The sequence below is a fragment of the Chelonia mydas genome, chromosome 3 (assembly GCF_015237465.2).
Source record: "Chelonia mydas isolate rCheMyd1 chromosome 3, rCheMyd1.pri.v2, whole genome shotgun sequence".
In the NCBI taxonomy this organism is placed as follows: Eukaryota; Metazoa; Chordata; order Testudines; family Cheloniidae; genus Chelonia; species Chelonia mydas.
This window is the reverse complement of record NC_057851.1, coordinates 124,247,647-124,261,397: the sequence shown is the minus strand read 5'-3', so window position 1 is coordinate 124,261,397 and position 13,751 is coordinate 124,247,647. Positions and strand designations below refer to the sequence as shown.

Genomic DNA, 13,751 nt, shown 5'->3' with positions numbered 1-13,751 from the left:
CCTGGGGAGGCTTGAGAATAATATACCAACCAATTGCCTTAGCAATGTAAGCACAGACCAGACCCTTTGTCTTCAGGACACTGAAATCAATCAGGTTCTTAAAAGAACTTTATTTAGAAAAAAAAAATAAAAGAATCATACCTGCAATATCAGGAGGGTATAGTGTAATAAAAAGATTTAAAACACAGAGGATTCCCCCCGAGGTCAGCTTTACAGCACAAAAACAGGAATAAATCTCTATAGCACAAAAAAAATTCACAAGCCAAAACAAAAGATAATCTAACGCATTTCCTTGCCCTACTTACAATTTCTGTGGTTTTATATCTATCATTCCAGGTATATTTTCAGGAGATGTTGTACCTACTTGGTCTCGCCTTCTGTCAAGAGAGGGAACAACAAAGAAGGAGCACAAACAAATCCTCCCCAACCCACCCCCAGATTTGAAAGTATCTTCTTTCCTTATTGGTCCTTCTGGTCAGGTGCCCACTAGATTATTTGAACTACTTAACCCATTACAGGTAAGGTGATTCAGTATAGCTGCCAAGGAGGGATTTTATGCTACCCTCTCTCTATTTATAACACATGCCTCCTCCCTACGGCTTCACTCCCTTTCTCTAATAATAAAAAAAAAGGCAAAGGAAGAAATGCTGCAGTGTGAAGTATATGAGCTACAAAGGCTTAAGTCTCGTGAGGGTTACTGGTTCAGCAGCTGCAGCTTGAAGAGCTGATGTCTAAGGTCAGACCTCTGTGACATCACTGGCTCAGCCCCATTAGCTCTGATATCAAGGGGAGGGCTACTGTGACCTCACTGACTCAGGACCTTTGGCTCGCTGGTCGTTTGTAAAGGCATGTGTCTTTGTGAGGTTGGCAGCTTAGCTCCTGTAGGTGGCTGGGCTAAATTTGTCTTGCCTTCACTCCTGAGGTTACTGACTCAGGGCCTCTAGTTTGTGCAGGCCCTGGAGATCACTAGCTCAGCAGCTTTAGCATGCTGGGCTTATAACAGGGTGCACAGACCTCTGAGAGGTTTCTGGCTCAGCACATCCATCTTGATGGACTGATGCCAAGTTACAGGCCCTTGTGAGCTCACTGGCTCAGAATCCCTTACTTGTAGGGCTGATATAAAAGCACAGGCCTTTGAGGTTAATCAACATATCTAGTGTGTTGGAGTTATATTAAAATACATGTCTCTCTCTGAAGTTATTGGATCAACACCTCTAGCCCAGACTTCTACTCAGCATCTTTTTGGCTTGCTGGGATGTTGTCACACAGCAAACCTTTGTTAGTTCACGTTCAGCATCACTTGCTGGGCTGATGTGAAAGCACAGGTATGTTAATGCCTCTACTTGGTCCACTCCTTTTTCCATATACACTTTTTTCTCCTTGGTAACTTCATCCACTTCCATATTCTCTGACAACAGTGCCTATGCTGTCAACTCCCAATCTAACTTTCCATCCCTCGCCTGTTCCCCTTGTTGAAGAGCACAACAAGCCACAATAATGCAGACTGCATTGATGACACTAGAATCCAAAGGAGTCTGCAGACAGCACTTGTGGGATTTCAGTCTGCCAAATTCACATCCAACCACCATTCTACACCTGCTGAGAATGTAATGAAACCTTCTTCTTCCAGGCCATCTGAGATCAGGATTGTTTTATAAGCCAAGGCACTGGCACAGTTTAGACACCCCAGTCTCTCAAAACCAGCAATTGTCTTCAGAGATATTGTTTATGCCCACAGTTGACTCTCCAACACCAAAAACAGGTTAGCCAGACCTATAGCAGTCTATGGTAGCCAGCTTTCAGACAGTTATAGCAACCCTTTTCTGAACATATACATCTGCTCTCCTGCATGCGTTGAGATGCTGAACAGGGTCAGGACAAGCTGCTCATGAAGCTCTGGAAATGTAGCTTTCTTCATATCATAGTTCTTGGCCCACAGCTTGTCATCCCAGAGCTGCATGGTGACAGTCTGTGCTTGTGGCCCTGCTCCAGAAGCTCAGGTCTACATAAGGGGCATCAGCGATTGTAGTGAGTGTCAGGAGCAGAATCGGCCAGTATGAGTCTTCTATGTCTGTCGTTGTCCTGCTCCATCGTTGGCTTCAGCAGGTGACTTCAGTGGGTCAGAAAATGCTGCCAAAATGTCCACCAGCATCTCATGGAAGCTCTGCCCATTTCCTGATACAGGAGTGAAAGCTCAAGCAAGAGGAACTCTTCAAATGGTGACTCCTCCATGTTGTTGGCTCTAGTTGCCAGGAGCATGCAGACCGAAAAGACAGCCCGGCAGGATTTGCTGGGAACTTGGCAGGTGGTCACAACTTCCTGTGATTTGTGGAGTGGACAGTCAAGTTTTCCCATACTGCAGCATGAACAATGTAGGGCCCCAGCTCAAAAATTCTTAACCTAGGGTCAATATGTAATGTGGATGCTCATACGCTGGGTTTTCGAACCCGGGGTCCACAGACTGGAGTCATGCTAACCTTGGGCTTACATTGCAGGGTAGACATACCCTCAGAAGCCCCCTTTTCAAAGTTAGATTCCCCAACTGTTTGGCATTTTTTATTTTTTAAAAGTACCAAAATAATGAGACCCAATTGCTGAGCAAATTTCATTCTTTTTAAAAAAAAAAAAAAGAGAGAGAGAGAAAAGAAACTAGAACTATTATGCCATAAAAAATACAGCCTCTTATACTGATTAAAAAACACCCAGAGATCCATCACAATTAGGAAAATGAGGCAGTGTGGTCCTCTAGACAGGGCATGCGCCTGGCAATAAGGAAATCTGTGTGCTATTCCCAGCTGTGTCAATGACCTACTGAATGACTTTGGGCAAGTCATCTCACCTCTGTGCCTCCTTTTTTTTGCTTGTAGAAGGGGGATAGTGTGTGTGTGTGGTTTTTTGTTGTTTTTTTTTTTGGTAAATCACTTGGAGAACTACCAATGAAAAGTATTACATAATTGCTAGGTATTATTATATGGGCTCAGTCCAGTGGATTTTGAAGTTAATGGGAGACTTTCTGTTGATTTTTAGCAAGCACTGGAGCACATTGTATAAGCTAAGCTTTATTATATGTGGCTGGGAAGCATATATTCCTTCCCCAGTGAGCTATGCGCCTCCCAGTTGTTTGTGCCACAAGGTTTCACAAGCCTTAATTGGGGCAGTTGTTCTCAGGGTTTGCAAGCCCTAGAACTCTTTCAAGTTGGCGTGGGGGGTCCACTTCAGCCAGAAACTCTAAGGTGACCCTGAATGAAACTCAGCAAGGGCCTCTGAGGCCCAGAGTCTACTTAGCAGAGAGGGTGTGTGTGTGTGGTTTTGCAGAAGTTTCCCACAGTTCAGCTTTTAACATCTCTTTAAAAATGACTTGAAAATAAATGAAAGGGGGGAAGACACACCTAATATAAAAAAATTAAGAAGGCAAGTAGTCTGTGATTCAAAACATGGGACTGCAGCTTTAAATACCATATCAAATTGTTGAAGCCAAGCCAAACTTCAATCATATTTACAGATCTGGGTTTAAATAAACAAAACTGCAGTAGCAAATGGAACACTCTCTCACTTCACTATTTACATTTCAGAAAAATTAACTTTGGAGGCCAACTCTGTGGTGAGGAATGGTTTCAGATTCATTTTTCTTCCCTTGCTTTATATTTTTGCATAGAGGTAAACCACTCTGTCTAGTTAGGGCTAAAGTATGACCTGAAATTCAATATACAGTGCTAGTCATGCTATGCAACACAACCAAAGTGCTCTGACCAAAAAAGTGCTGCTCAAAAATGATAAAGTTTGAGTGAAAACATACAAGAGGCTTTGTACACACTAATGTAGTCATCCCTTTCGCCATGTTTTCACTTTACTTATTAACCCCTTTGTTGCTGCCTTCTACTGTAGCAGCACAAAGTAAGGTTCTAATAAAACATTGGCATTCTGTTGGAATGTTGGCATTTAAGAAGGGACATAGCAATAGTGCTGCCCCACATACCTGGTATGTTTTTATCCACTGAGGTATGTTAGGAAGCTCAAAAATTGTAGAGCTCGGACATACCATGGAGGATTTAAAACTAAATTGGTCTCGGGTCTGATCCAGCCAAAGGACCCCAACAAATTAAATGCCATCTCACCATGCCCTAAAAAAGTGCTTGTGATTCTCCTGGTTCCCTCTTATGCTCTTGTCTTTTTCCCTTTCTGTAGGACTGAGAAACACTCATGTTGGGCACCGCCACATGTATAATTGGGACCAAAGTTTGGTGTTCCATTAGCCTTTCCAAGCCCAGGCATGACGTCGGCAGATCCACCGATCTTGCTCTAATTCGCCCTGCACAGTAAGTTATGGTCAGGATTGCTTACTCTTTTATTGCAATGTACAAAGAATCAGCAACACCATCCAGCTGTAAGTGACCCTTTCTTTAGACTAACTAAAAATATTAGAGACCCCAGTCCTTTCTTGTGCTGACTGAATACAAATACCAAAGCTATGACCTTTGCAATATGTAAGATTTGTTTAGTGACAGATTACATACTAGTATTATAATTGTACCTGGTTGTAAAGAAACTAGATCTAGTACTGTGACAAGCCAGAAAGTAGCATTTAGAATCTCCACCTCTGCAATGATCTTGATGGCTAGATATTCAAGAAATTGCATTTCAAGTCATTTGGCCAACATATGCATACTGACTCTACCATTATTCCTACTCCAAATAAATGAAGTATTTTCAAAGGATGTAACAGTCATGAATAGTGATGGCTGAAGTGCTATGTCTCTTCCTACACAAATTTGCACAACTCCTATTACTAGCCAGGCATTTCCTGTGATCTCGGTTTTTCAAGGTATCTTATCTTTCAAGAAGATTTGTATTTGCAGCAGGCAGCTTAAGTCACACAGACCCTCAGATCTTATTTTTGTGCTGTTTATGTAGTAGTCAGTTTCTCTGAGAAATGTTTTACAGTACAGGTATGTTTTAGGCTAAATAATTATAGGACACACACTGACTTAGGCCTAAAAATATAAGGGGTGAAATCTTGAAGTCAATGGGAGTTTTGCGACTGACTTCACTGGGGCTAGAATTTCACCCAACATGTTTATGCACTATTATAATGTCATAAATGGAGGCCATAAACTGCAAGCATATTATAACATATAGCCACAGGCGCTGACTTTTGGTTTTGCTGGTGGGTGCTCCTCTCCGCCCTCTCCTTCCTTTGCGAGCGGTGGGCAGGGCTTTTCGGGGGAAGAGGCTGAGTGGGGTCGGGGCCACGGTCCTGTTGCCAGAGCCCACAAGATTAATTCAGCCCTGAGGGTGCTGAGCACTCTTTTTTTTTTTCGGTGGGTGATTCAGCCCCGGAGTACCCACTGAGTCGGTGCCTATGCATACAACTACATAAACTTGTAGTACACCCTTCCTATGCCATCAATCCCTAGCCACATCTCTACATTTCAGAAGTAGATGACCTAAGTCAGAATACCAAGAAGTTTTAGTTGCAAAGCTAAATCAAGAACATACAACATAGTCCTGGTTTAGCTTTCTAAGCAAAAGTAAAACTCAGAATAAAGCACATGGACTTGTAAAGTGCAGTAGCCAAACAGAAGGAGCACCAGAGCACTTTTCTTTCAAATTAAACTGACACACTGTTGCATTTTATGCCAGACAGACCACCTAGCTCAATTGAAAGAGCTTTGCAAGCCCTGAACTGCTTTCAAGTTTCAGGCATTCAAACAGCTAAATTGGGAGCTGTTGAAACTGTTTAAACTCTCCAAAATTAGCTTTTGTGATGAAAGTCCAGCTGGGTACATGCAAGATATAAGTAGAAAAGAGGTGTCTGAAAAGTCCAGGGAAATCTATTTAAAACATCAAATTAAACAAAAATAATTTACCAATTAATTCAAAATGGTAGAGAAATAATACATTTGTTAGAGGATGTGGGTGGTTTGGCGCACGCACTGTTCTGGGATGTGGGGGAGTTAAATTTCACTTTGGCTGGGGATACCTGGCTTCTGGGGAAAAATACAGACATTTGTGAGAAATATGGAAGGACAGAAAGACAATTATCCTTGTTAAAGCAATGGCCTTTTCTAAACATTACTTATGATATAATGTTCAATGTTTTATTTCATTCATTTTCATAGGTACAGATTCAAACATGCAAATCGCTCTTTCTGTCTCTTTTAGAAGAGTGGTAGAAATTGCATTCATGATACGGATGGAAAAGATGACTGGAGTGAAAACAAAAATATCAACTCTCTTGCAATTTTTCATCCAGGCTCTTTTTGTAGAATATGACAGACATTGGCTTCTTGCGATATTGCAATAGATGGATAGTTCATTTCAATACTGTTCTGTCAGACTGCCTTATTATCAATCACTTTAATAAACAAAGTTAAAAAACTACAAGACATATAATATTTTCCCTACTGTCTTTTCTCTCGTTCCTCTACAAAAAATTTTTTCATAGTGGAAGAATGTGTTGCATAACACTTGTAAAAAGTTGTATGTTAAGAAATTTAGGGAGGAAAATTAAATTAATCAAAAAGCCAATTAAGACATGGGCATGTTTAATAGTCCTTTAATACATGTCTGAAGTAGTTGGAGGATCAAATCTTCAACACACTCTTGGTATTTATTAATGGCAAAAGAACCAAATGTCTCTTAATAGTATATTTTAAGTATGTTGGCCTATCCTATCTGCCTTTAAATACATCCTAACACAAATGGAAAGTTACATGTAGTTTTGAAGATTGTAGAAAAATTGAAGACGAGACATGAAGTAGAAGTGCAGAGGAGTTGTTAGCTGAAGGAGTAAGTGGAGCCAAAGGTTGGATTTTTGAGGATGCGGTTTACCAGAGCATACTTTCATGCTGATGGGAAATACCCTAAGGAGAGGGCAACATTGAAGATGTGGGGAAAGAGAATGGATAAGGTAAGAACAAAGGAGGGCAGCAGCCACTGGGACAGGGTCAAGAGAGCAATTGAAGGGGTTGTAGGTAGAAAGTGAGACAGCTCAGTCAGCCATTGGAATAAAGGACGCAAAGGTTCTGAGAGTAGAGGGGGATGGATGTAGCTCACACTGAAGTGTCATAATATTTTCTTGAAAAATTCACTGAGTGAAGGGAGTGGAAGGTGGCAAACAGATGTCTGAGCTGTAGATCTCAATGAGGGAAGAAATGGTGGTGAAAAGATAAGTGAAGGGAAGAGGAGGCATGTGTAGCAGAAGGACAGCACAGTCGAACTGTTCTCCAGGTTATTTAGTGATTCAGGAAATGGAGGTGGAGTGTTAGCTATGGATCAGGGTTAGTGTGATGGACAGAGAAATGGGAGGGGCCACGGAGTCAATGGTGGAGTTGAAGAAGTTGTCAGCACATGGATTTTCCTGTCATCTACATGGTTTATTCCTGTGCAGGGAAGGGTGGTGGCGTTAAACTCTTCTGCTAGAATTTTCTTTAACTTATTCAGGTCCCCATTAGATGATTTCAGTTTAGGAACTGTATTTTGGGCATGGTTCAAAGCCCACTGACAGACCAGACCAGTGACATTTAGATTTTGTCAAAAAAAAAATTGTTTAGAGAAACAATCAAAATTTTGAAGAGGTGGCTAGAAGGTTTAGGATAAATGTTTTTACTTTTTTTTTTATGTGGAAGAAAAAACACACCCCCACACCCCCACACACCCCCTCCGAGCAACAGAAGCTTTGCCAGCATAAGTGCTAGTGTGCACAGCGTTATGTCGGCAGGAAACACTCTTCTGCAGACATAGTTACTGCCGCTTGTAGATCTTGTTTTATTATGTCAATGGGGGAGCTCTCTCCTGTTGGCATAATGTGTCTACACGTGTGCGCTTACAGCAGCACAGCTGTCCCAATATAGTTGTGCTGCGGTAAGCTTGTAAGTGTAGACATGGCCTCATAGTCTCTTATCCACAGCTCTGCTTTCTTGTGTCTGCTCAAACCAGATACTGGATTTAGGCTGATACATTAGATCTAAAAATTATGCCTATAGTAAATCTGTTCATCTACCTTTTTAATGCTAAATTACAATGAAATTCAAATGGATATTCATTTATATCTACTGCATATGCAGTCTGCTCTTTCATGGATTTAGCAAGAGACAAGTTGCTATCCCTGCAGGTGTTTTTATCCCACTGGATTTAGAAAACAAATCTGAACAGGATGTAACTTAATATCCCTTTACTAAGCTTTAAAATACTGTGATGGTCACTGACCCTGGCTTCAGATCAGCACTCAATATCAAGATCCTATATCTGGATACTTTCTTCTGTTTTTCTCTGTGAATAGTCTGAAATATCAAATTAGCTAATAATCATTGGAAGTATCTGACAGAAGTGTGACTAATTGGATTTATTGTATTCTGGCTTAGCTGCTAGTAATATAAGGTGGAATTTTAAAAAAAGTGACAGATCTCCTTTAGAGGAGCTAACTTCCCCCCCAGGATCAGAAGGATTTTTTTTCTGCTTTGTTTCACAGTAAGAAAACATTGGTGCTGTTTTTGCATTCATAAGAATTGTTGGAGTCAGTTAACTAGTCCAAGTATGTTGCTTGATGCCCTACAGCCTATAATAAATCCTGCTCTTTAGATGTGTGTCAGTTTTGGAAGGATTTTTTCCAGTTTGTTTGCCAGAAATATTTGGCCAGGGTCTTTGAATTTATCAGTGAAATAGGTTACTAGGCTGTGAATAGTTTTTGCAGGCCCTGACCAGGTGGTCTTTATCTTATGGTATGTCCTTGCCTCACACATGGTCCGTGGAAAAGATTAAGTATTTCTTGCCAAGGCAGAACTACCTTGTCTACTAATAGTTTAGAGAAATCTTCTGCATGGCTGGCAGGACCTGGGTTGTTGCCCATTTCACCCCATATTTCACAGATTTCAGTTGGGATTGTCAAAGAGGCCTCAGGGAATTAGACTTCTAACTCCCTTGAAGTCTTTTGTAAATCCCAGCCTTTAGCTTCAATTTCTGCCTCTGAAATGATCCTTTGAGGGTCATCAGATTTTGATCTATTTTATAAAAATTAACCATGTCTAAAGGTGTTGTATTTGATTGCTTTTCAAGTTAGCTCTTCTTTGTTAAGCTAAGCCTATGTATATTTTACAGTAAACTTCTCCATACTGCTCTGTGTGTCCTAAATCATTATTACTCTTGCTATATATGCATTTCAATAGAGATTTTATTGGCAAGTTGATGTTGCTTGTCTGATTAACGTTGCTAGTAGTCTATTCCCTTGCTTTCCTAAAATTTTAGCTTCAAGAAAATACTAATAAATAGGTACTTGGTTGTAAGGACCACTTCTAGGGTTTCTTTAGCTGCCAAGAGAGTCTAGAGCTTTATTACCACATTTTCTGCAAAAAAAAAAAAAAAAATTTCAAGTTCATTCTGTTTGGTTCTATTATTTTCTATCATCCATGGAGGGCACTTTTAGGACTGGAGAAACCAGTACAGATAAAATAAGAATTAACCCATACCTTTACCCCAAATTCAAACACAACTCTCTTAAAAAAAAAAAAAAAAAAAAAAAAAAAAGCCATTAACTTTTTCTAAAATTAATTTTAGATGCCACTTCTGCACTACCAGTTTTAATCAGGACTGATGCCAATGTGCTGAAATAATAGAAAAAAAACCAGGAAGTATCAGAAGAGTCTGTTTTTTTATAAGATTTCCACTTCAACATTTTAGAAGCTTGGAGAAGCAGCCAAACTTCTGAATGTTTATCCAAATGAAACCTCTGAATCGTCTGAAGTACTCCCGTCATGTATCCTTATCTGGAAGTTGATGATCTCGCTATGGAAAAAAACTCCTAAATTCACTTAAATATGAAGTATGTGTATAGTCATTGGAATACAGTATATTGGCTCCTCTCGCCCACTTGAAGCTGCCACAGAGTGAGGATTAGGGAGTTATTAGTATTGTCACTTCTAGCTCACCTATTTCTCAGGTTCTATCTCAGATCCCACAAGGGTGTGGTTTTGCTGACAACCAATATGTCTGTATGCAGGGAGTATGTGAAGTTGTTACAAAATGTAACATGACAAACTAGTAATCTGTGGTGGTTTGTTGTGGCTTGTAATTATTAGAATTGAGAGCACTGGCTGTTGGGAGTCTGAAAGGACAAGAAACAAGAAGGAAGGGGGAGGAGTTGAGCGGCTGGGAGAAAGCTACGGAGGGCGCAGCAGAAGCTTGGTAAAGAGGTTTCCACTTTGAAAATAAAGTCCTGTTGAAGCTTGTTAGTACCTTGCCTGGTTGATACAACATAATCAAACAAAATAGTGCCCATTTGGCCTATTTCCCTTTCTGAGTACTCTGATGCTCACACGCTTCATAGTCCCTTCCTTCTCTCCCTTAAAGTGTATTTAAGTAGACATTTCTTTTTAACAAAAGAATTCCATTTTTCAATTTTATTACTTTCCCCTTATTTCAAATAATTGCAACATTGTCTTTGCTTTCCTCACTGATCCCCTTAGGGGAATTTTTCTAGCCCTGGCTCCCATTCTAGGAGAGACTGATTATTTCCCGCCCCCCTCCTTTAAATGCTAAGGATTAATACAAAAAACCTGTTCATCAGCTTTTGTGTTTTGAGTTACAGTTGTTTCCAGCCAGAGTGCTTTAGGAAGTCTTCGGCCTCCATTGGCAGTTGTAAAGTTGTGGGTTTGGCCTCCATGTTATGTTCTCAGCATCACTTTTGCTTAGCATGGAATTGCCCTCATTGTGATGTCTATGCATTCCTCTTTTCCTCTGCAGCCTTGAGGGCGGGAAGGGGGCGGGGGCGGGTGGGGGGTTGAGAGGAAAACACATGTGTGCACACACAGCCTTTTATCTATCAGAAATGTATGGCTGGTCCCTGAAACTATGGATATGTAAAGTAATTTCCTGGGTCAATGCACTTGTTGTCTGGCCTCCAATTTTATGGACTCTCTCTTTAATCATGTAATTTTCCATTTTTGTATTTTACTGCTTATTAGTTTGCAGTGGTGCCTCCCCTGTGATATGTGCTTTCTAGACATAAAAGAAGGGAGCGTCCTTACCCAGGGATCTCACACTTGAATAAGGGGCCATCCTTCAAAAAATATAGTAGACGACGACTGTGCTTAACTTCTATGCTTGTGGCCAGCCAGCAATCCAAATATTCTTGCATTGCCTCCTATATTCACAGTTCCCAGGCTTCCCCACTACTTACGTAAATCAGATCTCCACAGAACTTTGTCTCCATTCTCCTACAGAGCAGCCTCTAAGCTGGACATGCTATGATTTTGCTCAATGAACTTGAATTACGAAAATCTGTTTTGTCATTAAATATTTCTTCCCTTCAAGTCTTGCAAATCTTGCATCCAAATTCCATCTTTAATTTTGTTACCTGGGGATGTTCTTCCATGATCAATATTCAGTAGTGAGGTACCTCTAAGTCAGGGATCGGCAACCTTTTGCATGTGGCTCACCAGTGTAAGTTCCCTGGCGGGCCGGGCCAGTTTGTTTACCTGCCGCATCTGCAGGTTCGGCCGATCGCAGCTCCCCTGGCCATGGTTCGCAATTCCAGGCCAATGGGGGCTGCGGGAACCAGCGCGGGCCGAGGGATATGCTGACCACTTCTTCCCGCAGCCCCCATTGGCCTGGAACGGCGAACCATGGCCACGGGAGCTGCGATCGGCCGACCCTGCAGACGCGGCAGGTAAAGCGGCCCGGCCCAGCCCGCCAGAGAGCTTACCCTGTTGGGCCATGTGCCAAAGGTTGCCGATCCCTGCTCTAAGTGATCGGATCATCAAATATCGGATTATTTTTATTTTGTTAAACAGACTTTCAATGGAGACTAAGAATTAGGTGCGTGGTTCTCACTGAATATCCATGAGAGCTGAGTGCCTAACCCAGTTAGGCTCTTTTGAAAATCCCAGCCTATTCTTCTCTGAGTGGTGATGCTTATGATTAATCAGAATTCACACAGCGCAATCTTTAAGGCCCCTCTCCTGCCAATTGCAGCATATGGACGTATCCCTGTGATGTCAATGTGGTGGTCTAATTAAGGCTTGTATTTAACAGTTAAATTACTTTTATTTAAATGTTAATAACATGGCAGTGACAACCTGCTGTAAGTCTCAGCCACCACAGTCTGTTTTGCCCTCTGCCATCCAGATCCTCAGTTTCCTAAATGGACCATGACCTTTGGTTCCTAGAGCTACACTCCACATGGACTCTGACTTTAAGGTCAGAAGTGATCATCTAGTCTGACCTCCTGCACATCACAGGCCACAGAACCTCCCCCACCCACTCTGTAATAGACCCCTAACCTCTGACTGACTTGCTGAAGTCCTCAAATCATGACTTGAAGACTTCAAGTTACAATATATTCACCATTGACACTAGTTTAAACCTGCAAGTGACCCATGTCCCATGCTGCAGAGGAAAAATCCCCAGGGTCTCTGCCAATCTGATCTGGGGGAAAACTCTTTCTTGACCCCAAATATGGTGATCAGTTAGATCCTAAGCATGTGGGCAAAACCCACCAGCCAGACACCTGGGAAAGACTTCCCTGTAGTAACTCAGAGCCCGCCACATCTCTGGCCATTGGTGATTTTTACTACTGGCAGTTGCCAGCAGGCCATACACCATTGTAGGGAATCCCATCATACCATCCCCTCCATAAACTTATCAGCTGAGTCTTGAAGCCAGTTAGATTTTTTGCCCCCACTGCTTCCCTTGGAAGGCTGTTCCAGGACTTCGCTCCTCTGATGTTTAGAAACCTTAGGCTCAAAATTATACAAAACTTGTTGATGGCCAGTTTATTTCAATTTGTTTTTGCATCCATATTGGCAGTTAAATAACTCCTATGTTTCCCTAGTATTTATCCCTCTGCTGTATTTATAGAGTAATCATACCTCCCCTCAGCTGCCTTTCAGTTAGGCTACACAAGCCAAGCTCTTTAAGCCTCCTTTCTTAAGATAAGTTTTTCATTCCTCGGATCATCCTAGTAGCTCTTCTCTGCACCTGCTCCAGTTTGAATTGATCTTTCTTAAACATGGGAGACTAGAGTTGCACACAGTATTCCAGATGAAGTCTCACCAGACCCTTGTATAATGGTACTAACACTTCCCTGCCTCTACTGGAAATACCTTACCTGATGCATCCTAGGACTATATTAGCCTTTTTTCACAGCTGCATCACACTGATGGCTCACAGTCATCCTGTGATCAACCAGTACACCCAGGTCTTTCTCCTCTTCTAGTGCTTCCAACTGATAAGTCCCTAACTTAGAATTGAACAAACCTAGGCATTTTCTCTTTCTTTCTACCCACACATTTCCATAAATCTAGCCAGCATATTGACAGCCAAGTGTTTTCTGACCTGTGCCAACGTAGTCAAATAAATTATAACTTCTTTGATGCACTACTTTACCTAAATGAAAGCCAGATGTTTTGCAGGTGACCTGATAGAATACCACCATTTCCTGATTACCATAAATAAAAGGCAAAGCTGTCCTGATGAGTGATCAGATATATCATTCCAGCATTCCTGAATATTTAACCCTTGCTATATGACAAAGGAGTGAATATCTGAAAAACCTGCCTTCCTTCAATCATTCAAAAATGGTACAGTTAATTATCTTAGTATTTCCAAAAATGTCATTCTAAGGAATAAGCTTTTCACTCCCTATCTTTCAATGAGCTTTGCAGACAGACCTCTGCACCTACCCACAGCTCTACTGAAGAGACCATTTTGTCTGCACAGTTGGTCTCAATACAGGAGTAACTGGGTGAAATTCTATG

The 13,751-nt window shown here is 41.4% G+C and overlaps 1 long non-coding RNA gene across 2 annotated transcripts in view; it reads left to right on the top strand.

The window, feature by feature from the left end:
* Positions 1-6,378, top strand: part of LOC122465110 — a 57,305-nt gene extending 50,927 nt beyond the window's left edge. The window contains exons 3-4 of one of the 2 annotated variants that reach the window (XR_006289679.1): positions 4,186-4,316; positions 6,163-6,378. This is a non-coding gene — a long non-coding RNA (uncharacterized LOC122465110). Of the gene's footprint in view, positions 1-4,185; positions 4,317-6,119 lie in introns of both variants that reach the window. The other variant, XR_006289678.1, reaches the window with a different exon arrangement.
* The last annotated feature ends 7,373 nt before the right edge of the window (positions 6,379-13,751 follow it).